Source organism: Apium graveolens, chromosome 7 (assembly GCF_009905375.1).
Source record: "Apium graveolens cultivar Ventura chromosome 7, ASM990537v1, whole genome shotgun sequence".
Lineage (NCBI taxonomy): Eukaryota > Viridiplantae > Streptophyta > Magnoliopsida > Apiales > Apiaceae > Apium > Apium graveolens.
Genome location: NC_133653.1, coordinates 145,682,110 through 145,693,087, shown reverse-complemented (window position 1 = coordinate 145,693,087; position 10,978 = coordinate 145,682,110).

Below are 10,978 nucleotides of genomic sequence, written 5' to 3'. Positions count from 1 at the left end.
AACCTGCTAATCGTTGCTTTGATTGAAACTCTTCTGCAATTTTATCTGCTTCATGTCATGTATGCATGTCAGGATCAGGAGTGTTCTTCATGAATCAGGAATGGTGATTATGTTACCTCCTTAGAATGATTTGATACGACATGTATGGACTCCGTATGGTTAGATATTAAGATTTTATGGAAAAGTGATTACAACCATGAGAGTTGTATTGGAATGGGTGTTGAGATTGAGTACCACTAATCGGGTCGTGGTAGTGTATAAGTTATCATTGATAGACTAATTAAGTAGAGTATCTACCTATTGTATATTTATTCTACTTATCAATAGAGAGTCGTATTACTATACGAGGAAGGTTGCAGTGCAAGCATAGAATTTTAGTAACGGTGATGTCTGGAATGAAAACCCAGATTCGATTTTCGATGTCGAGGGAGTTTCAAAGGTGATTGTGAATAAGCTCGAGGAAGAGCATGGGTCCATAGAATGATGGACGGAATAGCAAAAAATATTTAAGCATGCAAAATGCGATGCGATAATACTTGATGTTGATATAAATACATATGTTTTGTTCTCCTATGACAAACCTCTATAGTTCAGAGGTAGGTTCCAAGCCAGATATTTTGTGGCAGTATATTTTTTTTCATATATACAATTCTCTTCAATTCGTTCTTTTCTCTTCTTTTCATTTCATGTAAACCGAGAAGAACAACCCTTCCAGAAGGGGAGGTATTGCCGAATGACTATCTATCTGTGTGATAGAAGCCGAGTAGGATACCAGCTATTGTTTAATTGCTTGTCAAGTACTAAAGGCTGGCCACCTTCTGTACTAACTATGCGATATAACAAGTGTTCATGATCATAGTGATCTCTCAATAAATTCCTTTACTTCTATCTGATTGATTAAACTTTGGGAAATAGAAACAGCTGAAAAAGGATAATAAAATTGTGATAGTATTCGGGATGGGAACACATTCGTGATACTAAGGTTGACGTGGTTATTAAAAGGTTATTGAACGCTAACGAGCAAAAGTATAACCAGTATAATATTAGGAACAGAAGGTAATAACGATTACGAACTGGAAAAGAATGGGTATTGAGAAGCAGAAGCTCTAATGCTAAAAGCTATAATGAGAGTCTGTGCAATAGACTTGAAAGAAATTGGAATGATCACTTAACACGGATTGAGTTTTCTTACGACAATAGATCATATGTCAGTATTGAGATGTCGCCTTATGAGATCCTTGAGGGAAGACAATGTCGATCTCCCTTATGTTAAGATGAAGTTGTAGAGCGCAAGATGCTCGGATCCGCAGTAGTCCAAAGGACCAAGGATATGATAGATCTAATCAGAGGACGGCTGGTAGTAGCCCAAGATGGACATGACACGAAAGGACAAAGAGTATGAAATAGGGGACCTAGTAATGTTATAGGTATCCCTTGGAAGGGATTAATGAGGTTCGGAAAGAAAGGAAAACTAAGCCCAAGATACATTGGACCTTTTGAGATATTAAGACGGATTGGAAAGTTAGCTTACGAGCTAGCCCTACCCCCTAATCTGCAACAAGTTCATAATGTGTTCCATGTGTCAATGCTAAGGAGGTATCATCGGGATGCCAGACACATAGTGGAGTACGAGCAGGTGGATATGCAGCCAGATCTAACTTACGTGGAGAAGCCAGTAAGGATTATGGATAAGAAGGAGCAGGTGCTTCGGAACAAAGTGATCAAGCTAGTCAGAGTACTATGGCAGAATCATAACGTGGAAGAATCAACTTGGGAACTAGAGAGCACAATGCTAGAAAAGTACCCCCATTTGTTTTCTGTTTGATTCCGGGACGGAATCCTTTTAAGGAGGGGAGACTGTAATAACCCCAAAATTTTCAACTTTTTGTAACCCTTGTGAATAGTGTTTTAGCTGAATGAGAAAACTTTTCACGCCACACTATGTAGGGGTTCTGTTATGGATATTCTGGGATATTATTAGTACTCTATGAAGTATATAAGTGTATGTAAAGATCGTCAGAATCCAATTCCGAACACTTTGGTTTTTCCCGGAAATCCACAAGATACGGAGAGAATTGAGTATAAGGTAACAGGATAAAAAGGATTTAAATTAAAGGATTATAATAGAGGATCATAAAAAGGAATATAATGTATTGAGAAAGGTTAAGGGAACCTAAGTAATAAGATCCCGGGTATGATCCTTCAAACGATAAACCAGAACGAAAGTTAAGCGAACCGTATAACAGATCAGCGGTCATTAGGCAAACGATTAGGAAGTTAATCAAAGGGATTAGTGGGAATGATGTCATCCAACCAATAGAAAGAGGACAAGGAAGGGATGATGACATCATGAGGATGACACAAGCATGACATGGGAAGGAAGGAGGTGTGGTTGAATGAGAACCACACAAATTCAAGGGCAAGAAGGTAATTGACTAAAGCAAACACAAAAACAAGTCAACCAAGACAAGTAAAATCATTTTCATCAAAAATCAAAAAGCAACCAAGGCTTGTTCTTGAAGAGCTCTCGGCTTTTTAGCATTTTAAAGGCAAAGAATTTCAAAACTCAAGATCCAAGCCTCCTAAATTGGTAAGATAATTCCCTAATCATCTTCATGCTTAGTTAGGACTATATCATGAGTTTAAGCCATTAATTCCTTCTCAATCTTCTTCATTTAATCAAAGAAGAAGACAATGAATAGTGTTTTCAAGTTTTTAACTTGAAATTTTTCTTGTTTTTCTTGAAGATCCAAGCATTCTTAAGACTTCTCAAAGCTTCTTAAGGCTTCCTAGCTCCTCCCACCACTTCAAGGAAGGTATTCCATCTCCAAACCCTAGATTCCTATATATTATAAGATGATTTTGATTAGTAGGATGATATTGTAGCTTGTTGTTGTGATTTAGAGTTTGGGATTTGGAATGGTAGTGAAATGGAATGGTAAATGTTGTGGTTTTGATTAAAAGAACTTAAGTATGATTAAAGTTAAGTTTAGGCATAAGTATGAATGATTAAATTGAATGGGTTGGGGTTGTTATGATGTGATAAGGATGGATGTTGGTTGTATGTTGGATTTGAGGTTGGTTTGTGGTTGGTTTTGAATGGTTTAAAATTGGGAAAACGCGTAAACATAGCCGTCGTAACGTCCGATTTTCTTTAGACTGTTTTTGTGCATAACATTAGGACCCGAGAACCCCCTGCTAGATTTTGACCATTGCCATGTTTAGATAGTTCATATTACGAGCTTCGTTTTGATATGTAGTTCGTTCGATTCCGATGCACGGTTTAGGAGAAACGACCGTTTCAAGTAACGGCGTTTCGCGAACGAAACTTTTCCCCTCACCTTACTTTGAAACATAGGTTAAAGACCAATAAGGGTTAATTAATGTATGAAACATTTATGGTAAGTGTGTTAGGCAGTTGGTAAGACACTCGCGAAGGAATCGCTTTAAAACTCGTAAAGGTTAAATTATTAAAAATGGTGGAGCCGAGGGTACCCGAGTGACTTAAGCGAATCAGTGAGCGCAAAACAAGCGTTAGAGTCTAAGTTAGTTAAAGTATAGATTTACAAGTGACTTTGGTTTAATTCCAACTTACTTGTTGTTTATAGGTTACCAGACTCGTCCCGAGCCATTCGTAACCCCAGTCGCTCAGGCAAGTATTCTATCCGTTATACTGTTGTTGTGATGTATACATTTGTATATGCATGATCTTGCGATAAATGCATATTGGTTATTTAGCAAATTCTTGCGATATATTGTAGCATGTGATATGGTATATATGCATGCCTGTTTCATATTCTTGAAATATATATCTGTTGGTTCAGTTGATAATACCTATGCTAGAGAATAGCGGTAACTTGCGTATACCCTTAGTATAGGGACCCAAAGGTGAAAATATTTTCTAAAACTGGGAGTCGAGGATCCCGAGTAGATTTTGTATATATGGATATGGTTAAATATATATATATATATTTATATATATATATGGTTATAGTTTTCCAAACTATTAATCGAATAAGGTTTATTCGATAACTTTAACTTTATTTTATTATTGAATATTATTTCGAATATTATTCGAAGGCGTATGACTCCTTTATATTAAATGAATATTAGTTGAATATTCAATTGAGGATGTATGACTCACTTTATTTTATTTAATGAGTATTACTTGAATATTCCTCCGAGGACTTATGACTCCTTTTATTTTATTATCTGAATATTATTTGAATATTCATTCGAGGGCTTATGACTCAGTTTATATTATTTAATGAATATTATTTGAATATTCATTTGAGGATCTATGACTCCGATTAATTGCTGAGATGTATTCTTTATTTTATTAAAGAATAAGGTGTCAATAATCAAACTTATTTTCGATTATTCAAATAAAGATAATACTTTCATATAAGTACATCTTTGGTTATTTAATGTTTATTTCAAGAATAAGTTTTAATACTTCTACTTCAATTATTTTTATAAAGATTATTCTTTATGGGAATATTATTTAAATAATAATATTCAGATAATTTCTAATATTCTGGGGACTGATTTACTTCATTAAATCAGCTTTACTCCAAACACTCTATAAAGTGTTTTCGAGTCTTCAAAATGATTTTTAAAAGTTAGAGCGGATCCCAAAACTCATTTTTATATTTAAGATCTTCCTTTTAAGGGGATTTAAATACTCGCTCAAAACCTGAGGGATCCGGCTCTATGGTGTATTTTATATTCGCAACAAGGTTGCTGTTTTGATAAATGAATTGATTACTTGCCCAATGTTCGGGAAGTAAGCCCATCTAATTGAGTCGGCATAAGCGACAGGCCGGGGTACGGTCTATTCTTGTGTAAGTGGCTGGGTGGCAGTCCATCAACGCGTAAGAGGCCGGGTGGCGGTCCAGCACAAGGTCCTTATGAGGCCAGGGTGATGACCGGTGGGGGATTCATCCATCTACTAGTATAAAAGGTTACTTATTGGTATCTTTGCCTGATCAGCAAGATATCTGGTTTATGCCAAAATTCTTTTCCTTTCCAAATTTATTGGATATTGCAATTCTGTTCATACTTTACATGACAGAGGTTTCAGGAAATGTATGGGAGATATATATGAATATATATATATATATCAGAACTTAATGAAGTATGTCATAACTTCATTTCCTTTAATAATATTTTAAAGATTTAATCTATTCAAATCTTGTCTTGTAGTCTCATCTATGTGATGAACTTTTGAAACTGATTATAACTTGAACGGTGGTAGTTCAAGTAGTATTGGGAAAGATATAAGTATATTGGGGTATTTGGTAACCTCATCTTTTAAACTTATATCTAATTAATAATTGTCTTATGCATGACAAAGATTTTCAGAAAAACGTTGAGACAAGGTTAGATATATTAGATCACCTTGCAACGATATTTTTATACAGTTATAAACTGGAACGTTGTGTATATTATGCATGGAAGAGGACTTCCAATATTTTGAAAAGTATATATGTATATATATATACTGAATATTTTGCGACTTCATCGCATTAAGATATCAACTTGGTTCATTTCTTTTGACCAAGACTTTCATGAGTACTATGAGAAGGCTCATATATTGTTAATCATTATACATATTATTTTGGTGGGCTTGCTGCTCACCCTTGCTTTCTTCTTTCATCACACAACATCAGATAGACAAGATGAACCGGACCAAGCTTCCGATTCGCAAGAGGTTAGGAGACGTTCCGCAGTTTTCCAGAAGCACTGATGCCGCCATAGCTGAGGTAGGAACTACCAATAGGCTAGGCTTTCAACTTTTGATGTATCAGATTATGTATATTTATGAATTGTAATAATGGCAAAGAAATGTAAATTCATTCAGAAACCTGTTTAAGGTGTATTGGCATATAATTGTGGAATAAAACGACTTGTGATTATTTTTGGATATTCATCTCTGAGACTATAACTTGTGGTGTGTGTGTTTATTGTGGGGTCAAAGTACAGAGTAGTTGATTATTTATTAAGATTGGGTGTTGTTAAGGGAAATGGAACTCGTGACGACCCGGATCCCCGACCCCGGATCTGGGGGTGTTACAATAGTTTACCCTGAGAAGTGTAGAAATTTCTATACTTCCCAGGACGATACTGGGAGCTATGATTCTGAGAACTTCTGTTATGGGCATTCTGTGAAAAAATAACATTCGTACCACCATCAGAATCAGTCAAAGGTGTAGGTGTAACATGTAGAATGAATGATGGAATAGAAAGCTCTCTATCTAGACGCTCAATAGGCTATTGAGAACTATATAGAGGAGGAGGTTGTTCAATGGAATGCTGATCGGCAAGATGTAACTCAGTGAAGGCTCCTCGGTAGGAGGCTGCTCAGTATGAGGCTCGGGAGTAGGAGTCAAGCCAAGATCAAAAGGGGGACCATATGAATACATATCCAGAATCTCATGATCATGCTGGATGTGACTAGATGATCCCGACACATGAATGTTAGGTACAAAGCATGCACTAAATAAATCACGCAAGTATACGCGTTCTCAAGTAATATAGTTAGATTTCTAGCTCGTTCCCACAGAGACTCTGATTAATTATATTTAATTAACACTTACTCACCAATGTATGATTATTCTTCAATGCAAAGATAATAACAATTAAGCTTGGTAAACTAATAATTACTACGAGAATTAAACACTTGAATTAACAATATTAAACACACATGAGATCCTAACTTCATTACTACTTCATTCAATAGTTATTATTATTAACCTTAGCAAGTAATGGTGATGATATTAATCGAACAACACAAAACTGATAAACGCCAACTTTCGTTGTGCGAATACCATTCTACCAAGCATCCACAATTAAGATAGAAGTTGAATAGGCATCAATTATGTTGAGACCCTATATGTTTACAGAATTTGACAACAAAACGATTTAAGCGCAAGTTATTCATGATGATTACACAGGGAAAGTAAAACGGTTAGAGTTACCCACTAATCATGCATACAATACATGAACCTATGCTAGCATGACCAGTTCTAAATCTCAAGATTCACTGTCGCTTCACAATAGATTAACAGGCTATCTTACATGTTCGCGACACAGATAAGACGAGTAAGCACAACCTAAACTAGATATCATATAATCACCACATACCAAGGTATTAAACAATTAACTAAAGAATTCCATAGTAAATCCACTAGGATCCCATGATCACGATTAGCCTGTTAGGTCACACACACTGTAGAAGGGGGTTGAATACAGTGTTTACTACAATCAAATTGAATATAAGAACTCAAGTAACAGAAAATAGATTTTATTCAACACAATAAACTCTGTTACAATATGGAACTGTCCTCTCTCAGTGATGAACAAATTATCACGAGAGCTGCTTGGGTTACAAAGAATAATAACTTCGATAATGATAACACTTATAGTGTAAACCCTATGCATGTGTTTATATACTACACAGTTACAAGATAATGTTCTAATTGATATGGAATATAATTCTGCTTCCTAAAATATATCAACTAGTTATCTTTTCTTCCAAGTATTCTATTCTTCGTAGAATTCCTTCTTAATGCATATTTCTTTCTGTCTTAGTCTCGATCTTCTTTCCTTTCAATCAGCCGCCTGCCTTATCTGAAAGTCATCTTAAGTCCTGATATTATCTTCTGATAACTTAAGCTCTGATAACTTAAGTTCTGATAACTTAAGTTCTGATATCTTAAGTTCTGTCTTTTGTATAAGTGCTGATTTCCAGTTAAGTACTGATTTGTCCTGTTAGGTAAGATCTGAAAACTAAACACAAATCATATTACACATGACATTATCAAATATATCTAAAAATCTCCCCCAACTTGTAAATTAGTATAATATACAAGTTTAACATATATTTGATGATGTCAAAAACATTAATACAAATGCATGAGAATTTGACTAGATAACTACAACTTACAGTCCTTTCAGCTTTACCATCTTTAACTTCTGATAACAGCTTCAGTCTGTAAACACTCCAGAATTTAAGCAGTTGTAGAACTTTGACTTGGCTTCAATTCCTGATCTCTTTGATATCAGAAGTTGTTCTTAGATAGTTCTTCAACAAACATCTCTCAGCATATTCAAGTTCATTGACCATCCTCCTTTTAGCATTTATCAATTCAGCTGTATCTTCACCAGTTTGAAAAATAGCTGCTCTGAGATCATTTATCTTAGCTTTTCTTATCTCCTGATCTAGTCTGATCAGATATGCTTTGTCAGACTCTAGATTGAATTCCACAGCCTTATAACCCAGAAAAGTAGTTATAATCTTAGCAGAGTTAGGCTTCATTTCGACAATATCACCTTTGTGATCTCTGTACTTGGGACAGTATGTGCTGTCAGACTTTACAGAATAAAGCTTCTTCTGTCTTTGAATTTGAGACTTTAAATACCCTGCAGCACTGTCTATTAATCTATCTTTCACTTGAAGTAGAAATAGAACATGTTCCAATTCCTCAAAATACTTCAGTGGTATAGCATTCTGCCTAATCTAGTATACCCTTCCATCTGTCATAAAATATAACAAGATATGTTCTTTCAAAAAGGTATGGTAAACCATTTGTACAGATTCAAGTCGATTCAATCTTTCAGGAGTTGCTCCAACACCTGGTTCACTTAACGAAATTGGATCATTGGTAGTGTTATGTACTCTTCTTTCATCAGAACTACCCATTCTAGATTTATCTCTTGCTTCCTTTCCTGTAACAACTCTTGCTTCAAAACCACTTGTTGCAATCTTCAAAGGTTGAGCCTGTTTAGCTTTGGTGAATCCTGGTAGGAGTATCTTTGAAGGTTTAACATGAGCAATGTCAGAGGTTTCCTTTTCCTTATCTTCTGATATCAAGCCAACTTGAGCTAATGTCAGAGGTTGCTTCCTTCACTGTCATATCAGAACTTACTACATCTTGACTCTGAACAACATGAGCCATGTCAGAGGTTGTTTGAAAAATCTTCTTATGCATCAGAGTAAGATTAGCATCTTCTTCATTATCAGTTATTTCTTCATACATGACTGGCATATAAACCTTTACAGGTTCATCAACTTTTTCTTTGACCTTGGACCTTGGATCAATTTCCACTTGTGATTTGGCTTTGGTTGCCTCAGAATTTGATCTTTCCTTTATCACAATACCCTTAGGCTTTGGAAATTTCTTTTTAACAACAGAAGCTTTAAATTTTGTCTTGACACCTTCTGCTTTGAGTCTAGCTTCTTCTTCCTTTAGACTCTCAAAGTCCATTCCTGGATTTTCTTTAAGAAATAACTGCTTTGAAATTTCTTCATCAAGTTCCAGATGTTCACCAGATCTTATCATTTTACCAGTATCAGAACTTATTCTTCTCCCAGTATCAGAACTTGTTCCTTGACTTGTAATTCTAGCTTTACTTGATGAAAATCCTTTGCCTTGACCTTGACCTCTACCCTTGTTAGAGTTTCCCTGGTCATCATTTCCATCATCCTTTCCCTTCAGTGTCTGAATAGGTTTGCATTTGGACTTAATCACTTTCTCCCCCTTTTTGGCATCAGCAGGTAAAAGAAGAGAGACAATCAATTCCACTGAGGATTGGATCTCATTGAGTTGATTTTGGTGAGAAGCTTGACTCTTCATAATTTCTTCAATTTGAGTTTGTTGCTTCTCTTGAGTTTTCTCAATGTAGGCAATTCTGTCAAAGGCTGGCTTGAAAAATCTGTTCTTTTCAAGTTTCACATTCATATCTTGCTGGATCAAGGTTTCTTGAATTTTGTTCACCTTGGCATGAGTTGTTGAGTGTTGACCCTTAAGGTGCCTAGTACTCAATGCAGTAACTCTTAGCTGTGCCTTGAAATCATCATTTATCAGCATTTCATCAGCTTTTGCAAGATGCTCAGCAAGAATCTTTTCAGAAGGAACAAAATTAACTGTGTTCCATTCCTTTGTCCACTCCTTTCCTCTAGGAGTTTCACTCCAAGGTACTGGTGCTTCCCCTGTAACAAACTTCTTGACTAAATCAGCTTTATTAACTGTTTGTTGAGGTGCATGTCCTGATGGACCAGCTACATCAGCATCTAAATTAGCAGCAGCTTCACCAATAGTTTCTTCATTGGCAGTATCAGAACTTGTAGATCCTGCAGTATCAGCATCCTCTGATAAAATAGCAATATGTGAGGCTATAGAGGCTTCAACATCATCCTCTAATATCTAATCTTTAGTCGGGTTCTGATCAACATCCAAAATTGATGTTGTTGGTGGAGTAAGTTGAATTGGTGGAGCTTCCAAGTACAAAACTTCAGGCACAATCAAGTTATGAATATCAATTTTAGCACTTGTACCTGGTTCTTTAGTATGTACTGGATCAACTATAGGTGACATAGGAGGTGTAGGAATTTTGTCTTGAGCAGTTTCTTATTGTGCAGAAGGAAGTAATTCAATAACAATTGAATCTGTTGAGATCAGAGATTCCTGATCCCCTACCTTAGCTGCTTCCACTACATCCTCTGAATCTGACTCAACTATGTCCCTGTGAGCTCTCTCTTTCTTTAACTTCTTCAAAGGTGGAGACGCTGTAGGAGCTTTATCATTAGAATTTAACTTTCTAAGCCTTTTGAGGGGCCTAGAACTCCCAGTTACAGTATCTTTCTGAGAAGTAACCTTCTCAGCTTCTACAATAACAGGTTTTGATATGGGAACCTGTTCCCCAGCATCTGATTCATCTCGCAAAATAATTCTCCTTCTCTTCGGTTGAGGCTAAGGTACTTTCTTAGTCCTCTTGGGTTTGGAAGATGAAGGCTTCACTGTAGGATCTGAAGGTTGAGGTTGAGAAGTTTGAGGTGTTTGTGTAGAGGTGGTAGGTGCTGATGGATGAGGTTCTGATGGTTGGACATCAGGATATAGTTCAGTGTATTTAACTGGATCGTAGGTTATTAAGGCTTGTTTGACAGATAAAGGAACTACGAGGGGTCATAACACAA